At 23.0% G+C, this 21,511-nt stretch overlaps 1 protein-coding gene and 1 long non-coding RNA gene across 2 annotated transcripts in view; one reads left to right on the top strand and one right to left on the bottom strand.

Moving 5' to 3' along the window:
• Nucleotides 1-21,511, bottom strand: part of LOC122506433 — a 229,749-nt gene that overhangs the window by 86,648 nt on the left and 121,590 nt on the right. Inside the window, exon 3 of the long non-coding RNA XR_006302004.1 lies at nucleotides 17,163-17,256. This is a non-coding gene — a long non-coding RNA (uncharacterized LOC122506433). The remainder of the gene's footprint in view (nucleotides 1-17,162; nucleotides 17,257-21,511) is intronic.
• LOC122506402 (discoidin domain-containing receptor tyrosine kinase B-like) overlaps nucleotides 1-21,511 on the top strand; it is a 165,607-nt gene that overhangs the window by 23,721 nt on the left and 120,375 nt on the right. The window lies entirely within an intron of this gene.

Raw genomic sequence — 21,511 nt, 5'->3', positions numbered from 1 at the left:
TGGTTCGAGTGTATCGATTGTTTTTATTTTGCATGTTTTCAATCGCTACGCTCACTTTATCTGAAAGACTGATTGTCCAGTTGAACATGTACGTGTACATAGTTTCTGCCTCGATCAAACAACAACAAAAAGCAATTTTTTTCATTTAGCATTCTTTTATTTATCTCAAATATGTATGTCGGAAATTTTATTTTTGGATTTCAGGTTGGATTTTACTATACAATTGAATTGTCAACTAGTCAGAAACAATATTCTTTAATTAAATTAAAACTTTGTTGCTGTATTCAATATTTTTTTTTTCATTACTATCTTAATATTATTTATGTATAAAATAATACAAAATTCTCATTTTGTTATTATATTAGATTTTTATACTATTTTTTTATTTCCGCTGTTATTTTTATTCTATTATGAAATTAATTTATTTTTTTGTTTTCTATTTTGTATTGTTATTAGCTAATATTAATTCTTTCTCGGTAATTAATATTGATTACTGTTACCTTTAAAAAAAATTGTCTGACTAAAACGTAGGTTTACTACTTAGTTCTAAATTACGTGAGTTCAAAGCAATATTGTTTGACTTGAACTAAATTCTTTTAAAAATATTTTATTAAGAAAATATTTTACCCTTTTATTTTAATTAATTTTATTGTTAATTAGTAATTTATTTTCTGTAATTAATTAGCTTAACAAAATTGTCACATAACTTATTTTGAAAATGTTCTGTCTGACTACAAACGTTGTTACTACTTATTTCTTAATAATGACAGATGAATGCAGTAAAATGTCTGACTAAAATTTACTTTTACTACTAATGCCAATTTTTATCAACTTTCAAATCTTTCTCTTTGATAATCTCACTATCTGACTTAAATTGACTATTACTACTAGTTTCTAAATTAAGAAAATTTTGAAATACTTGTTAAACTTGAAATATTTTTAACTACTACTCACTACAAAATTAAGTTTTTGTAAAATTCTTGTCTGACGTAATATAGTTTTTACTACTTTTTTTTAAACAATGGCACTTTAATTTATGGAAATTAAAAAAAAAATGTTATTGAATTTAATTTTTAATTTTTTAAATAAAACATTAAATTCTACTTATTTGAAAACTTTGCCTAACCAACATTCAAAGAATTAATTTTAGTACTATGTCACGAAAGTAAATAGAAACCAAAAGACAAAATAAATGATGAGTTTTTCTTTACATGTATGTATATATATAGGGACGAAAAGCAAATACTTTGGACATTTTTTTTATATCCAAACGTGTTTAGTGATGCGAACTAATGAAAGAAAGAGAGGTAAAAAAAAGCGAAGGTGGATGGAATAAGAACCCTTACTGGGTTAAATGAAGGATAGATTTAAAGCGTATCGATAGAGTATCGAGTGAAGGAGGAAGGGAGAGAGATGGAGAGGGTACGAGAGAATAGAAGGGAATTGGAAGATAGAGAGTCGATGAAAATGCAGTTTGGTATGCAAATAATCCTCGGCCTGAAAGCAATTTGGCGTCACGGTGTTCAATCTATTCTCTTAAGTAGTTGCTCTCAGGATATCGTCAGCCAACATATAGTAGCTTACTTGCAGTCTTCAACTCCAGTCAAGTTTGCATTTTCAAGAGACCCTTTCGCCTTTGTATATTAATTCTTATTGTAGTGGTAACGATACCATATTGCATTTAACCCCTTCGACTAAATACCCTCCACCCACCCTGTTTCGTCCTGTTTGTTACCCTCGTATCATTCAGAGAGAGAGTGTAAACACTATTCAACGAAAATTTCACTTTTTGACCACTTTTCACTAAAATTGTTTATATTCCCAGCTGAAAATGTTCTATATAATTTCACTAGAATCATATCTATATGAATTCTAGTGAATATTCTACAGAATTTCACTAGAATGATTCTATAGAATTTCTACATGAATTCTACTAAATTTTAGTGATTTTTAATTAGAAAGAATTTAAATTAGTGAAATAATATTTTTCAACTTTATATTATTGTGTAATTGAATTTTACATTTTATTTATATGACAAATTTTAGGCAAAAATTGTTTATATCATTTAAATATATATAATTCATTGAACTTCGTAACAGGGCTCGAACCAGTGAAAGAATTTAAAAATACGGATTTTACGGACCAAAAATGAAAAATTAAGGACCAATTACTGACAAAAATATAACCAGTTCGAGTCACATTAGAGAACATATTACTTAAAAGTATAAATTAAATTTTTTCATAACTATAAAACATGAAGAAATCGATCACTCCGAGTCGAAGACTCGGAGTGATTGATTTCTTCGTGTTTTATAATAATTAAAGATAGCAAATTGATAAAATCATTGTTTTACCTATTATAAGAATATTTTACTTCTTCAAAATTATTTTCATCATTTCAATTCAATTATTATTTTTAAGAATATTCCAATTATTTACAATATTCAATTTTACGAATTTCAATTGTTTATAAATTCTTCAATTAAATATAATATTAGAAAATAAAAACTTCAAATAATATAAAAAAAATCCAATTAAACTTTTTCAAAAAAATTAATTTCAATATTCAATTATTATCTAAATTTTTAACTGAAATCCATTTTTAAATCAATTTTTATTAGAAAATTCTACTAGAATTCAATTATTTAAATACAAAAATAAATAATAATCTATTGAACAATTAAATTTTTCTTAATATTCAATTCTCATAAAGAATTATATAAACATATTTTTTAATAATTAAATTCTTTCGACGATTTTTAATAAAATTTTTAAGAACAATTACATTTTCCGAGAAATTTGATTAAAATTGTATTAAAAATAATTGAAATTCTGCATTGAGTTTTATTACATTTATGAAAATAATTGAATTCCTAAAAAGAATTTTATTATTTAAGAAAATAATGAAATTCCTAAAAAGAATTTTACTATTTAAGAAAATAAAGAAATTCCTAAAGAGAATTTTATTATTTATTAAAATAATTAAATCCCTGTAAAAAATTTTATTATTCATGAAAATAATTGAATTATTGCTCAAAAATTTATAAGAAAAATTCTAAATAATTAAATGTTTGCGTAGAATTTTATTAAAATTTTTCTTAAATAATTTAATTCTTTTAGAAAATTTTGTTAAAGTAGATATTGAAAATTATAAATTAAATAAAATTTTTGAAAATAATTGAAATTTTGCCAAGGATATTATTAAAATTTTTGGACATAATTGAATTTCAGAGAAGATTTTGATTATTTATAATGATAATTGACATTTTGACGAGAATTTGTTAAATTTTTGAACGTAATTAAATTTCTGCTAAGAATTTTATTACTTTTAAAAATAATTTAAATTCTGCAATAAATTTTATTACTTATGAATTCCTGTGAAATTTTTATTATTTATGAAAATAATTACATATTTTCGTAGAATTTTATCAAAATGTTTCTTAAATAATTTAATTCTTCTGGAAAATTTTGTTAAAATAGTAGATATTGAAAATTATGAATTAAGTAAAATTTTTGAAAATAATTGAATTTCAGAGAAGATTTTGATTATTTATAAAGATAATTGCCAATTTGACGAGAATTTGATTAAATTTTTTAACATAATTAAAATTCTGTGAAGAATTTTATTACTTTTGAAAATAATTGTATCTCTGTGATAAATTTTATTACTTATGAAAATATAATTGAATTCCTAAAGAGAATTTTATTATTTATTAAAATAATTGAATTATTGCAAAGAAATTCTTTCGACGATTTTTAATAAAATTTTTAAGAACGATTACACCTTCCGAGAAATTCGATTAAAATTGTATTAAAAATAATTGAAATTCTGCATTGAGTTTTATTACATTTATGAAAATAATTGAATTCCTAACAAGAAGTTTACTATTTTTGAACATAATTAAATTTCTGCGAAGGATTTTTTTACTCTTGAAAACAATTGAATTTCTGCAAAAATTTGTAACTTCTCCAAAATTAAATTTTTTTTGTGTTAACTAAAAATTTTTCTATAAATCCATTATTTTTAATAATTTTTGAAAAAGTTTTTTGTGAATTTCCAAATTCATTTGTTTTTAACTGAAATTCATTTTTAAATCAATTTTTATTAGTAAATTCTACTAGAATTCAATTATGTAAATACAAAAAAATAATTTATTAAATATTTGAATGTTTCTTAAAATTGAATTCTCATAAAAAATTTTATCAACAAATTTTTAAATAATTAAAATAAATTAAATAATTAAAATAAATCTATTATTTTTAATAGTTTTTGAAAAACTGTTTTGTGAATTTTTAAATTCATTTGTTTTTAACTGAAATTAATTTTTAAATCAATTTTTATTAGTAAATTCTACTAGAATGCAATTATTTAAATAATTGAATTTAAATAATAAATTTAAATTTATCAACAAATTTTTAAATAATTGAATTTTAGCGAAGAATTGTGTTAGATTTTTATAAAAATAATTGAATTCCCATGAAGAATTTTATTAAAATGTTTGAAAATAATTGAATTCCTGGGAAGAATTGCATTAACAATTTTATTAAAATTCTTTTAAATAATTCATTTTTTTCAAAAAAATGTAAATGATAATTGTATTTTAAATAATTAAATTACTGTAAAAATTTTATTACTTAAGAAAATAATTGAATCGTTTCTAAGAATTTTATTAAAACTTTTGAAAATAATTGATCTTCTGCTATGATTTTTACTATTTATATATGAAAATAATTAAATTTCTAAAAAGAATTTTATTATTTAGAAAAATAATTGAATTATATTGCCAAAAAATTTATTCAAATTATTGAAAACAATTAAAATTTCAGAGGAATTTTATTATTTATAAAGATAATTGAAATTTTTGATGAGAGTTTTTAAAAATTGTTGAACATAATTGAATTTTTAAGAAGAATTTTATTACTTTTGAAAATACTTGAATTTCTACAATCATTTTTAATTTCTCTTAAATTCTCCAAATTATATCGTACAATTTACGAACGTTTCGTTCGTTTTTAATCAAATTACAGACTTTACGAACCTTTTTTTTTAAAAAAAAGTAAAAAAACTGACTTTTACGGACTTGAAGCAACGGATCTTTACAGGATTTATAGACCGTGTAGCAACTATATACAATAATATAATGTTAATAAAATTATTTCACGAAATTTATATTCTTTCTAATTAAAAATCACTAAAATTTTGTAGAATTCATGTGTAGAAATTCCATACAATCGTTCTATAGAACTTTTTCAGCTGGGTTGGAACCAATTTGGACTAAATTTTAACCATGAGATTAGACCTTAAAATTTTATTTAGCCACAAAGAGTGGTTTTAAGACCAAACGATGACTTAATTTTGTTTTAAGTTTAAAAATCGTTTACTTCTCGATTATTTTTGCTTCAAGATGTAAACAAAAATAAATAAGGAAATAAATAAAAATTTTGTCTAGAAATATTACCTAGTGACTGGTCAGTACCAAGTTAAAATATCCACCTCGCCATCTATACATATATATTATTTTTTCTATTATTTCTGTTGGTAAGAAATAAAAATATAGATGGGGGTTGGATTACACACGTATATGTATACACGTTGAGCGAGAAAATGAAACTTCACGAGAGAACGAACGTGTCACGAATAATGGAAAAGTTCAGCGGCTTATTGTGCTGGCTAATGACGACACCGAGAGACACTCTAATCATCGCGACTTCGTGTCATCGACCACTGAGGTGGAGAGCATGTGCCATTTCTCGCGCCATAGTTGACGACGCAATTTTAGCTGATTGTCAGATTTAGCTGGCGCTCCTTGATAATACGAGAAAGCTCGATGCACAGACAGAGAGAGAGAGAAACAGTGGGAGGGATAAGTGTTTAATGTTTACCCCTCCATTTGTCAGTCACAGTTTGCTATTTCAGCATTCTTGTGGTTTCTTCTTTGTTCACACTGCAGATGAAATTTTCTTAAGAGAGAGAAAGAGTGAGTGAGTGAAAGAAATCATTTTCAAGATATTTTCTCACATTTCACTTATATATGAAAATGATGCTTTCAGGGATTTTCGAAAAGTTTTATATAGAGAAACTGTTATATACTTTAATGCGAAAGAATATTTTAAGCTTCTCGTCGCTCAGAAAGTTTTTCAACACCCTCGAGCATATTTTAATAATAATAATAATAATATTAAAAATAATAGAAATAATAATATACTCTCTAAATCTAAAATAGCAGTTTTTTACTAATGAATCAGTTACTAACTGAATTAGTAACAGTCTGGACTAACTTTTAGTAGTATTGCCAGGTATGTCATACTATTAAACGAGATTTAGACTTAATACTAAAAATTTATTTACTACTAATATCATAATAATAATGCCACAAAAATTTAATTTTATTTTTTCTTTACTTTTCCCTGATTTCGAGAAAAAATTTTGACTTTTCCCCTGACCTCGAAGAATATTTTAATTCAATCTAAAAATTATTGGATACTTAAAAAAATGTTCTATCTCATTTATTTCGAAAACATTTCGAAAATACCAATAACTTCTTTTTTAAATAAATATTTAGGTACTCATTATTATTTTTTCATAAGAATTAAAATTTTCATAAATTTCCAATTCAAACTTTTTTTTTAAATTCTACAACTTATAAAAATTAAAAATAAAACCTTTTCAAAATTCAATTATTCCTAAAAATTCATGTTATAATGCTTTTAATATTCGCAATTATGATCTAATATTTTGACTAAAATTCATTTTTAAATAAATTTTTATTACAAAATTCTACGAGAATTCAATTATTTAAATGTACAAAAATAAAGAATTTATTGAACAATTAAATGTTTCTTACTATTCAATTCTCATAAAGAAATTGTATTAAAAATAATTGCCATTCGGCGATGAGTTTTATTACTTATGAAAATAATTACATATTTTCGTAGAATTTTATCAAAATTTGTTTTAAATAATTGAATTCTTTGGGAAAATTTTATTAAAACAGAAGATATTGGAAATCATCGAATTGAGTACAATTTCTGAAAATAATTGAAATTTTGCCAATAATTGTATTAAATTTTTTTTAAATAATTGAATTTCGGAGAATAAGTTTATTATTTATTAAGATAATTGAAATTTTGACGAGTATTTTTAAAATTTTTTGAATATAATTGAATTTTTGCAATGACGAGAATTTGTTTAAATTTTTTAGCATAATTGAATTTCTGCGAAGAATTTTATTACTTCTGAAAATAATTGAAATTCTGCAATTAATTTTATTAGGTACTTATAAAAATATAATTGAATTTCTAAAAAGAATTTTATTACTTATTAAAATAATTGAATTTTTGCGAAGAAATTTATAAAAAAAATTTGAAAATAATTGAATTCCTGTGAAATTTTTATTATTTATGAAAATAATTAAATGTTTGCGTAGAATTCTATAAAAATTTTTTTTAAAAAAATTAAATTCTCTTGGAAAATTTTATTAAAACAGAAGATATTGAAAATCATTCAATTGAGTAAATTTTTTGAAAATAATTGAAATTGGGCCAAGAATTTTATTAAAATTTTTTCAAATAATTGAATTTTTAAGAATAAGTTTATTATTTATAAAGATAATTGAAATTTTGACGAGAATTTAAAAAAAATGTTGAATATAATTGAATTTTTGCAAAGAATTTTATTACTTTTGAAAATAATTGAATTTATGCAATCATTTGTAACTTTTCCAAAATTCAATTTTTTTACTGTTTTCAACTAAAATTCTTCTATAAATCCATCATTTTAAATAATAATATAAAAATATATATTAAAAAATTTTAATTCTTTCAGAAGCAGAATACTTCAGAATTATTTTGTCTGACTAAAAAAAGGTTCACTACTTATTTCAAAAAATAACAACAGACATAGTGTCTGACGCAAAAAGACTTTTACTACTTATATAAAATTTTCGACTATTTTTCTCTTTACAAGAATTAATATTATTAATGAAAATTTCTACTATTATGAATTTTACTTTTTCTTATTTATTTAAATTTACTTCTGTTTTAGCTATAAAGAAAATTACTACAATTTTCCAAAATACAAAAACTCCGATACGTTGTCTGACTGCAATTGCATGTGACTACTTGTAATTAAATTACATTTTTTCTTGTTATTCTTTTTTCTCATGCCTCACCAGAACATTTTTTTATACTTTCGATTTTTAAATCAAGATTCAAGACTAAAATTTCTGCCCTGAGCCAAAAAAATCTAAAATTCTAAAATCACTTTTAAAAATCCATAAAAAAAATGCTGAATAAAAATGTTGGATAAAATTTTCCCGATAATATGAAGAAAAGTTTTTCCAACATTTTTTTATCAATTTTTTAAAAAATAGATTTTAGAGATTATTCCAATTTCTAAAAGTAAAAAAGAAAGAAAATTCAGTTATTACTAAAGAATTTTCTTCTTTCCATTTGCTTTTGAAATTGAAACAATTTTGCAAAAATCTCTCACTCTAAAAAATGATTGAAATGAAAAATATAAAATTTCCCCTTTTATTATCATTTTTTAAAAAAAAATGGTCCCCTAATGTTATCACGATTTCGCTATAACTAGAAGAGTCAGATTTTCCACTAAGATATCAGCAACTATCTTTCTTGGGGAAAGTACACAGAAAAGTGTTATAGTCACCAGTGATGGAGTCGTCGCCGTTGTTGTCGTCGTAGTCTATACACACTGAAGGTGATGACACGAACATTTTAATCTCGTGTGCATTCTAGTATTCGTTCCGGATTTTCGAAATGGTCGTCTCTCAGAAATCCGGATTGGTTCTTTTTTTTTCATTCTCTCTCTCTTTTTTTTTCTTTTTGCATCAAGTGGCCACACCAACTAAATCGAATTGAGAAAAAGAAAAACGGAGAGAATGAAAACGAAAGAGATGGTCATCGAAGACCAATGCAGGATTGTCGTTGGTCGTTCTCCAGTTCGTCGAATAATCGAACTGGTCCAGTAATTCTGTGACGGAACTTGAATGTTTCATGAGAAAGAAAAATCTATTTTCACGACACGAACCAGCCATGGGTGATAAATTTTTCACGTCTTTTCAAACTCAACAAAATATATCTATACTTGCATCAACATATGCGACAGTCGAATTAATTTTCCAGAACTTTCTTCTGTATTTTGTTCTTTTTTTTTTATTTTTCTTTTCTTCTTTTCTGTTCTCTCGCGTAAACAAAGCCGATAATCTTAACGCTTAGTGGATTTTCATTTACCACTTATACAACTATTTTCTTATTCTAGCGAGTGTAGGAATGTTCATTATTAACCTCGCGATTTTTTTTCTTTTCCAGCGAGAAAAAATCAACTATTAAATAAATTTTTTTCGCAAAATTAATTTTTGGTAGTTTTAATAAAAATTCTGTAACTACAAAAAGTCTAAACATATAAAATTATATTTTATAATTAACTATATTAATTTGAATGTTCTTTCATTCTTTCATTCATTCACTTTTTCTGTACCTCACACTCTGAAGTTGTCTTTTGTTTATAGTTTATACTTTTATTTCTTGTTAACTTTAGATAGAAAATAGAAGTCATCAGAATTTTTTGTACTTCTTTTCATTAAAAGACTAAAATTTTGTTAAATATTACGTTTTGTGAATTTGAAATTATCCTTGTTCTATACTTCTTAAAAAAAATTAGAAAATTATTAAACAACTGTGATTAAAAAATAGAAAATTTATTTATTTTCCAATATTTTCTTTTTGAATCACAATTTTGTTAAGAAAATTATTATTTTGTTTTAGAAAAAGAAGAAAAATATTTGCACTATTTATATTTTAATCTTATTTTTGGAACAGGATTTTCGACAGGAATTAAGACATTTAAAAATTCAAACCTTTTTTAAATTAAACAACTTATAAAAGTATTGTTTATAAAACATGAAGATATCAATTGCTCCAAGTCGAAGATTCGGAGTGATCGATTTCTTCATGTTTTCTAATAAATTAAAGATGACCGAGAGATAAAATCATTATTTTACATTACAAGAATATTGTTACTGTAACTTGATCAAAATTATTTTCATCATTTTAATTCAATTATTATTTTCTAGAATTTTAAATTATTTTTTATGAAAATAATAATTGAATTCCTTGTGAAATTTTAATTATTTTATGAATATAATTAAATGTTTGCGCAGAATTTCAATAAAATTTTTTAGAATTGAATTCTTTTGAAAAATTTTAGTAGATATTATAAAAATCATTGAATTGAGGAAAATTTTTGAAAATAAATGAAATTTTTGCCGAGAATTTTTTCAAAATCTTTTAAAATAATTGAATTGATTCGAAGAATTTTATCTAACTTTTTTAAAATAATTGAATTTTTGCAACGAAGTTTATTAAAATTTTCAAAAATAATTGTATTTTTATGAAGAACTTTTATTAATTTTTTTGTTAAATAATTAAATTATTGCGAAAAAATTTATAAAACATTTGCAAATGATTGAATTCTTGCAAAGAATTTTATCAAAAAATTTGATACTAATTGAATTTCTTCGAAGAATTTTATTGTTTATGAAAATAATTGAATTTAAGAAGAATTTTATTAAAATTTTACATAATCTTAATTAAATTCGTTTGAAGAATTTCTTTGAGTTTCTTTAAAATAATGGACTTTCTTTAATCATTTTAATTACAAGTTTTCAAAGTAATTAAATTCTATATGAATAATTTCTTTCAAGTTTTTATAATAATCCTCTCTCTTGATAATTTAAATTAAGCATTAAATTCTTGAATTTTATTTAAAATGTTTGGAAACTAATTGACTTTTTTTGAAAAATTTCTTTAATTTATTGAATACAATTGAATTTTTTAATAATTATATTGAAAATAATTGAATACCTAAAAAGAATTTTATTATTTATGAAAAATACTTTAATTCTTGCGATGAATTATAATAATATAATTCTTTTTAAATAATTGAATTCTTTTGTGGATTTTTATTGAACTAGTAGATATTAAAAATAATTTAATTTTGATATTATTGAAATTAATTTAATTCTACGAAGAATTTAATTCAAATCATTTTGAAAAAAAATCGAATTGTTAAACATTATTTCATTAAAATCTTTGAAAATTAATTTTAATAAAAATTTTAAGAATAATTACATTTTTCGAGAAATTCCATTAACATTGTACCAAAAATAATTGAAATTCTGCGATGATTTTTATTATTTATGAAAATAATTGAAAACCTACATATACCTATAGAATTTTATTATTTATGAAAATAATTGAATTCCTGGTTAAAAAAATGTTATTCTTCATAAAAATAATTGAATTATTGCGAAGAAATTTATAAAAAATTTGTAAATAATAGAATTCCTTTGAAATTTTTATTATTTAATTCATTCATTGAAAATTGTCATTTTCTAAAATTTCAAATTAAATTTTTTTTTAAATAATTGAATTCGTTTTGGGAAATATTTTATTAAAATCGTAGATATTGAAAATCATTAAAATGAGAAAAATTTCTGAAAATAATTGAACTTTAGAGAAGAATTTTGTTATTTATAAAGATAATTGGGATTTTTACGAGAATTTTTTTCAAGATTTGAACATAGTTGAATTTAATAAGAAGAATTTTATTTTTTTAAAAGAATTTTTGTAATTATTTTTAAATTCTACCAAATTGAATTTTTTTTAGTATTTTCAACAAAAATTTAAATTAGAAAATTTTATTATTTTTAAAATTGCTAATTTTATTTTAAAAAGGTAGCAAGAAGTTAGCCGCGCGATTTGTTGCTAGTAATGTTTATAATTAATTATTAATAATATAATAATATTTGTATTATTTAATAAATTCTATTTATTTACATATTTTTATTATTTTATTTATTCATTTATTTAATAAACAAAATTATAAATTTCCATGTATGAAGGACCTCGGACGGAAATAATGAATTTTAAAATCGTAAAAAAGGGGGAAGTGCGTAAATGTTTTTCTTCACAAAAACATTTGAGTTTAAATTGTAGAAAATAAAAAATAGAAGGATACATTATACAATTTTTACGCTTCTCTCGCTGACAAAATTCAAGTTCTCATATAACTCGACTTTTTAAATCCCTTTCAAATTCAGAAGTTATCAAGAGGTCTTCAAAATGTATGAAAAAGCCCTGCAATGTAGCTTTAATATTTCAAAAGTTACAACCTAGTTACAAAAAAAAGAGAGAATTCCATCAGGAATGGATTTTAAAATTTACCCCTTTTCTCTTTTATTCCCCGAATCATAAAATAATCGTGATAATTTTATCTTTACCGTGTATTTTTTACTGTATTTTTTCATTCCTCCTTTTTTCCCTTAATTCTAAATTGTTAGAATAAAAAAGAATTTTTGAAAATAAAAAGTGCAATTTATAAAAACAAAAGTAAAATAGAATTTTAAAAAACATTTTAATTAAAATTCATAGTTTTTCTAAAAATATCAAATTGAGACAAAAAAAAGTATAAAAATTGTTTCGATGCTACATTTTAATACGTTTTCTGTTTAAATTTGGGGCCGTCCATAAACTACGTCACGCCTTAGTGGGGGGGGGGGTGGAATTCATTTTTTATGACGTTCTGTTGAAAAAATGGCGCTAAAGCATGTAAAATTTGTGACGTGGGTTGGGGGGGGGGGTGGAAAAATTATGCAAAATAGTGTGACGTAGTTTATGAACGGCCCCTTTGATAATCATAAAAAAACTGTTAAAAATTTTTTTTTTAATAAATTATAAAAATAAAAATAGAAACTTAGAATAGAAATAGAAGAAAAACGATAAAATCCAAGGAATCTTAATAAAATTCCATGTGACAGTTTAATTTTGGATTGAGGGCGCTTGTAAAAGTGGGGGGAATACAAACATTTACTGTGACGTTTCAGTTACTCACAAAAGTTGATTGTTTACTTGGCTGCGTGAAAGAAAACGCAGGGAAACTTTTCTCGTTTAGAGAGAACGTTCATAAAGGTTGTTATTGCACGTAAATGCCCCAAGTTTAAGCAAACTATTGAGTCAGAGTTTTAATCAGCTCACTCCTATATATATGTATATACATATACATACTAGCCACTTTTAACTCAAGCGAAAACTATCTCATCGTTTATTGCAGGAAATTTATAATTACACGTTATTTCCTTCACTATATAAGGAGTTTACAACTAATTTCATTAGATTTTCATAACCATTCAATTTTAATCGATTTCTAATTTAAAATCCCACCCGATCCTAATTTTAAAATTTACTTCTCTCTATCAAAAAGCAGAGTCTAAATTGACAATAAATAATAATTTTTTCGATTTTTTGTAAATTATAGACTAGTTGTAAAATGGCATAATCAAGAAATCAGTAGTAAAAATCGTTTTTAGTCAGACACGGAATTAGAGAATAAAATTTATTTTTATCATTTCAATTCAATTATTTTTAACTAAAACTTTTCTTTAAATTAATTATTCATTTATTTTTAATAATTTTTGAAAAATTTCTTTGAAAACATTCAAATTCTTTTGTTTACAATTCAATTTTATGAAATTTCATTGATTATTCGGAAAATTTTCAATCAAATATATATTAGAAAATAAAAACTTCAAATAATTTCAAAAGTTCCATTAAACTTTTAAAAAAAAAATTAAATTTACCCAATTTTCAGTTAAAAGTTTGAAAGATTCAAACTTTCAAAGATTATAATTTGAAAGCTTTTCAAAATTCAAAATTACTTCTAAAATTAAATAAATTAAAATTATAAATTAACTGTTAAATTAGTAGAAACGAATATTTATTGATAAAATCTGCATATTCTAAAGCAAAAAGTCAGTCACTAATTCAAATTAGAAACCATTTTTACTAATTCAAATTTAGAGTTTAATATTCAATTATTATTTAAAATTTTAACTAAAATGCATATTGAAATCAATTTTTATTAGAAAATTTTACAAAAATTCAATTATTTAAATACAAAAAAAAATAATTTACTGAATAATCGAATGTTTCGGTAGGTGGTCACTTTTTCTAAAAAATATTTTCTAATCCTTTTTGTCTAAAAAATAGCGATTTCCAATGAAATCTGTTTTCTACAAAAACGTTTTTCTAACAAATTTTGATTTCTAAAAAAAGTTTTTCTAAAAACTTGTGATTTCTAATATTCATTTTCCTAAAATTTGTAAAATTCCATAATTTTGATAAAAGTTAGAAAATTGTTAAAAAATTAAGATTAAGAAATAGAAACTATTTTGCATATTTTCTGTTTTTCAATAATAGTAAGGAAATAATTTACATAATTTCTATTTCTTAATTACAATTGTTTTAATAAATTTGAAAGTTTTTGAAAATTAAAGGAAAAAAGTGTTTATAAATTAGATTTTTTATTTGGAAAATTTAATTGAAAATGAAACTGAAAATCTTTAGAAAATATAGGAAAAAATGTTACTCAAAAAAATGTTCTATTACATTTATTTACGAATTTCTTTAATTATAAAATTATTCAAAAACATCAGTAACTTATTATTTAAATAAATATTTAAGTATTATTATTTTTTCATAGGAATTAAGATTATCAAAAATTTTAAATTCAAACCTTTTTTAAATTAAACAATTTCTAAAAGTATTGTTATAAAACATGAAGATATCCATGAAGTGATCGATTTCTTCATGTTTTATAATAAAAAAATAAATATTATAATAATTAAAAATTTATAAAAAATAATTAAATAATTGCGAAGAAATTTATTAAAAACATTGTAAATAATTGGATTCTTTGAAATTTTTATTGAAAATAATTTACAAAATTTCTGTACAATTTGTTAATTACGATACATTTTAGAATTTTTAAAATACATTTTAGAAAAACTGCACCCCAACCGAATGTTTCTCAAAATTAAATTCTGATAAAGAATTTTGTCAACAAATTTTAATAAATAATTGAATCTCTGTAAAAAATTTGATTCAACTGAGAAAAGTTTTTGAAAAATAATTGAAATTTTGCCAAGAATTTTATTAAAATTTTTGAAAATAATTGAATTCTGAAAAAGAATTTTATTATTTATAAAGATAATTGAAATTTGTACGAGAATTTTTTTTAAACTTTTGACTATAATTGAATGTCTTTGATGAATTTTATTACTTTTGAAAATAATTGAATTCTTGAGACGAATTTTAATAATATATTTCTTTTTAAAATAATTGAATTAAATTAAAAATGTATTGCCAATAATAATTAAATTCTAATAAATAAATTATAGAACGGCTTTTTAAAATAATTGAATTTCTTTGATGAATTTTAATAAAATTATTAAGAATAATTACATTTTTCAAAGAAATTTCATTAAAATTGTATTCAAAATAATTGAAATTCTGCGATGAGTTTTATTATTTATGAAAATAATTGACAACCTGTATGGAATTTTATTATTTATGAAAATAGTTGAATTATTGTGAAGAAATTTATAAGAAATTTGTAAGAAAAATGGACAGTTAAAAAATTTTTTGATAAGGAATAAAATTATAGTTTCGTCAGACCTAAAATAAATCAGTAGTAAAAACGGTTTTGGTCATACACAAAATAAGTTAATAATATAAATACAAGTAAAAAGTAGTAACAGTCCGATTTAGTCAGACAATAGTTTTGAATTCGAGTTATTTAAAAATTACAATTAAGCTGGTCTCAATAAGGAAATAAGTAGTAAAAACTATATTAAGTCTGACCGAAAATTAGAGAACAATGTAAATTAAATATGAGTAGTTCAAACTATTTTTAGTCAGACAGAACTATTCGAAATTCTAGTAGAAATTAAAATCAGTTCTACTCCCAGTAATATAACTCAAATTAAGTCAGACAATAAAAGACAATTTACAAAAGTTGCTATAAATTTTATATCAGTAGTAAAAGTGTGTTTAAGTCCAAAATTTTAGTAAATTAAGCTCCCACTGATCTAAACTGAAAACTAATTTGAAAAAGTAGTCAAAATGGTTTTTACAAAAAACTCCCACAAAGAAATTTCAAACAAAAAATTTTCTTCTATTTTAAGAAAAATAGAAGAAAGTAAAAAATTCTAAAAATAAAAAAATACACAAATATAAATTAAAAATTCAAGATTGGTAAATAGGTTATAATAAAGGGACGGAAGTGTCTGTGGCTGTAGGTGGTTCAGCTCCTGACATTGACAGATGAAGCAGAGAAAGGAATCTTCCATTATACTACATAATTTACTGCCCCGTTTTCAGGCCTTTACTCGTGTCATGGACTTAACCACCGCGAAAGACTTTGATCGTGCTAGCCTCTTTTTGAACCCTTCATGTTTGTATTCCCCTTAAAAAAAATGGAGAAAGAAAGAAAAACTGACCAGGAAGGAAGCATTCCCCCATTTTTTACGACAGTCAAAAAAAAGTCCAAACTCTTTTAACAGCCAAAAAAAAAAAAAAATATAAAACTCTCATTCTACAAAGAAAATAAAAATCCAACAAAAGGGGAATATAATTTATTCCAACAAAAAATTTGACAGTAAGAAAAATATTTTTAACAGACAATTTCTTCTCCTTCTTTCTTTTTTGATTGATTTGATTCTAATTTTATTCTAATGGTGATTAATGACAGTGGACTTGAAATCAATTAATCTGACAAAGAAGGAGATATTTTCTAACTTTGTTTTTGTGGGGTACTACTTTTTCTTTTTTCGACCCCCCTCGACTACTACTACTACTCCTCCTCCTCCTCCTCCTTCCTCCCTTTTCACTCCACATACAGACCTGGGGAAATTAATAATTAACCAACTTTGGCATTTGAGATGGATGACTTTCTCAACTAATGTGTGACCATTTTAGGTCACTAAACTCCCAGTGAAAATTAGTGTCCTGAGAATATCAGATTTTTAATAAACAAAAATTACGGTTTATTACTGATTTTTTTCAGTGGGAAAAATATTCCAGTAGTTGAAAATTAATTCATTATTTTTTAGTTTTAAATTAAAAATTACATTTTTAAGTTTAAATATAAAAATAAATAACTTTGAAATAAAATTTTTAAATTTTACTTCTGTATAAAAAAAATAGAAAGTAAACAAACATATATTTACAGGTAAACAAATATCAATGACATGTAGAATATAAGCAGAAAATTAGAAATATTGTAATATAAATTAATACTTACATTTCGTTGCACATGTTGAGGCCTTTTCCCACAATAGGACTAAACAGTTGTTTTCCCGTCTTATTTCCAAACTTCTTAGATCCCCGGGGGAATTCTAAAACAACCAAAAAAAAACTTATTTAAAAAATTTAATTTTTTTTTATTGTATAATATTGTATAATATAATTATACCAATTATAATATAATTATACCAATTTATGATACACTTATAGTACTCAAAAACTACTAATTGTTGTAGAAAACTACTAATTTATTTACTAAGGCTAAAAATTAATTAAATTTTTATATTCATTCGTACTTTTTACACCTATTTGCATTTTCCATTTATGTTCAATTTTATAAATTTATTTATTCAACAAGCAATTATTTTCTCTTGTGAAATGAAATATTTCCTACATAATTTTTAAATTCCAAAAAATAAATATTTTTTCTGAAAATTTTTTTAAAAAATGATAATAAATATATATATAGATATTTTATTGTAAAAAAATATATAAATATATATTTCGAAAATTTGTTGGTTGAAAATAAAATCTGACAAGAAAAATTCCCATTTTCAAATACTTTGGTGTATATGACCGTATCTTGTGTGAGTAGAAGAATGATAAGAAGCTATTTAGATCGACGAAGGTGTACAGTGAAGAGGAGAGGAGTGAGAGGCAGTAGCAGTAGGAGGAGGAGGAGATAGTAAGATATCGATTTTACAAGGCTCATCAAGTCGTTCGCTTTAGAATCTTGAAAAAGTGTGCTAGACGAGGGGGTTTTAAAGTTTTGACACATATTTTCCACTCGAGAAAACTGTGTAGTGGCAATGTTCGTGTGCAGGTGGGATATCAAAGTCGTATCGTACAACAAATGGCGGTTCGTTTATACTCCACCGACGGTAAACATGCCGCTTACAAAAAAAAAGAAAGAAACAACTTTTCTTTAAATTGATGGCGTATAGACTTCTTCTTACGAGCAGCTGTGGTCGTCTTTACATCACTAAAAAAAAAGAAAATCAGTCGCTCTCTCTTAAATCCCACTTAGATTTAATACTCCCATTTTTATCGTTCTATTAAATTCCAATCGATAATAAATTAAAGTCACTTAATCATTTCTGTTGATTTATTCTTTTTTAGTAAATAACAATATCAATACAATTGTAAGTAATAGTGAGTAGTCACGGTCTTATTTAGTCAGACAATTGGTCCAAATAAGGAAATAAGTAGTAAAAACGTTTTTAGTCAGACACAAAATTAAAACGTTAAAATTCAATATAAATATAAATAATAAGTAGTCACAGACACTTTAGTCAGACAATTATATTGAATTTAAGTAATTTATAAATCACTAGTAAACTGTCTTAATTACAAAAATCAGTAGTAAAACTGTTTTTAGTCAGATATTAAATAACTGTCTGAATTAAGAAATCAGTAGTGAAAACGTTTTAAGTCAGCCACAAAATTAAAACGTTAAAATTAAAAACAAATATAAATAATAAGTAGTCACATTCAACTGTAGTCAGACAATATTGAGTTTAAGTAATTTATAAGTTACTAGTAATCTGTCTTAAATAAAAAAATCAGTAGTAAAACTGTTTTTAGTCAGACACTAAATAAGTTAACGATAAATATAAATATAAGTAAAAAGTAGTAACAGTCCAATTTAGTCAGAAAATAGTTTTAAAAACGAGTAATTTAAAAATTAGAATTAAACTGATCTTAACAATGAAATTAAGTAGTAAAATCGTTTTTAGTCTGTCACAAAATTGAAAAGTAAATTTAAATATAAATAATAAGTAGTCACAGTCATATTTAGTCAGACCATAGTTTTTAATTAAGGGCACTTTTACTTTTAGTAGTAACAGTCAATTTAAGTCCGAAAATAAAAGTAAACTAACAAAAAGTAATATCAATTTTCTATTTCTAGTAAAACTGTGTTTTCGTGAGACTTTTAAGTACTTTAATTTGCTATTATTTAGAAACAAGTAGTAAAACCGATTTTTAGTCAGACAAAACTTTTGCAAAAAATTTAATTTACCCAAGTGGAAAACTTCGAGGTAGTGAAAAAAAAATTGAAAAGCAAATATTCTTGGAGACATTTTCAAGAACTTTATGGTTTCAGACTGACTTGAAACTGACTTGTACTACTGTTTTCAATATACTATACGAAATTTTTTCTGATGCTAGCAGTTCTTTTAATCGTCCCATTAAATTCATTTTTGAATACACCAAATGCGCCACCATACCTTACAACTTTCAAAAATAAAAAAAATGAGTTTTTTGCGCCAAGAGCTGTAAAATTTCACTGAATTTAAATTTTAACAGCCGCTTCTGACAGAAATATGCTTAATAGATGTCAGCAACTGTCTGCTTTTGAAATTTTGAAAAATATTGTTTTTTGAGGGAGAGAGACGCAAAAAAGAAAGTGTCCGCCACCATACCTTACACTCCCCTAATTAAATATTAAAAGCATTATAACGTGGATTATTAGAAATAATTAAATTTTGAAAAAGTTTCAAACTAAAATCATTGAAATTCTTAATTTTTCATATTTTTGACAAACAATTCTGTAGAATTAATTCTTTTTAAAAGTTTAATAGGATTTTTATTGAAATTATTTCAAGTTTGTATTTTTCAATATATATTTAATTGCAGAATTTCCGAATAATTAAAATTTTGTAAAATTGAATTGTAAACAAAAGAATTTGAAAATTCTCAAAAAACTTTTTAAAAAATTATTAAAAATAATGGATTTATTGAAGAATTTTAGTTAAAAACACGAAAAAAAAATTCAATTTTGTAAAAGTTACAAATTATTGCAGAAATTCAATTATTTTCAAGAGTAATAAAATTCTTCTTAAGGATTCAATTATTTTTACTAATAATAAAACTCATCGCAGCGTTTCAATTATTTTTCATACAATTATAATTGAATTCCTTGAAAAAAGTAATTATGTTCATGCAAGTTTTAATGAAATTCGACAAAAGAATTAAATTATTTAAAAATTTGTTAATAAAATTTTGATGAGAATTGAATTTTGAGAAACATTTAATTATTCAATAAATTTTTTACTTTTGCATTTAAATAATTAAATTCTTTTTTATTTATTTATTTATTTATTTATAACAAAGCCCAACAGTAAAAACCATTGACAGGGCTACTATAATTACAAAATTAAATTGTTGCTGAATACAAACTGTAGATATACATTGCTTAGAGTCTAAATTACGATGTTTGTTTTATAAAATTTACGTGTTGCAGATATAAATTCACTTAAAGACATAGAAAACATATCTAAATTCACACAATCAGATAGAAGAAACATATTATTGATATAAGAACACATTCGATAAAGTGGAGAATAAAAAAGTAAGTTAATTGAACTTTCTTTTATATTATTTTTAATTTTCTAATATGCATTTAATTAAAGAATTTAGGAATAATTGAAATTTCGCGAAATTGAATATTGTAAACAAATGGATTGGAAAATTGCCAAAGAACTTTTTCGAAAATTATTAAAAATAATTGATATAAAGTAAAATTGTAGTTAAAAATTTTTGAAAATAATAATTGAATTGAAATAATTAAAATAATTTTGAATAATATAAAATAATAATTTTATTACTTGGTCATCTTAAATTATTATAAAATATGAAGAAATCGATCACTCCGAGATGAAAACTCGTAGTTATCGATATCTTCATGTTTTATAGTTATAAAAAAATTTAATGAACTAAAATTTCATTCATGTAAAAAATAACACCAAAATTGATTATTTTAATCTTTTTTGGTGTTCATTTAATCTGCAACACTTTTTAATACCTCACGATTTACTGTGTATTTAACATTCATTCCTTCATTAATAATATTTGAAAAATTCGACTTTCGAAAGAGAATATATCCACTAGAATTAAAAAAGAAGAAAACCAAATACTTGTTTTCAAATTTTTATAGTCGCAATCAAAGAAGAAAAAAATTGCTATTATTTCCCGTCATAAAATCAGAAATAAAAATGAAAAAAAAATTGTCCACTTAATTTTTATATTATTCCGAATATAAGAAAAATTTTATGATACACTATATTCAAGAAGATGAATTCTCCTCAATGACAAGGAATATTTTCTTAAGATTATGAATGTTCCTCTCGATAGCAATGAAACTTTTCAGTAATATTTTCATTTTTTTTCTGCTCTTTCTCTTTTCTGAATTTTATTCTCGCATAAAATCTTGGAATAGTTTCAAAGGCCTGCACCGCATAATCGATGATGGCTTTTACTGCTTTTCCATTTGGACAAGAAGTATCTGAAAAAGGTTTTTTTTTCTATCCTATACTTTTTCTTGCCTCTCCACATACATATACAAAG

Source organism: Leptopilina heterotoma, unplaced genomic scaffold (assembly GCF_015476425.1).
Source record: "Leptopilina heterotoma isolate Lh14 unplaced genomic scaffold, ASM1547642v1 Lhet_114, whole genome shotgun sequence".
Taxonomy (NCBI): domain Eukaryota; kingdom Metazoa; phylum Arthropoda; class Insecta; order Hymenoptera; family Figitidae; genus Leptopilina; species Leptopilina heterotoma.
This window is presented reverse-complemented; position numbering and strand designations above follow the sequence as displayed.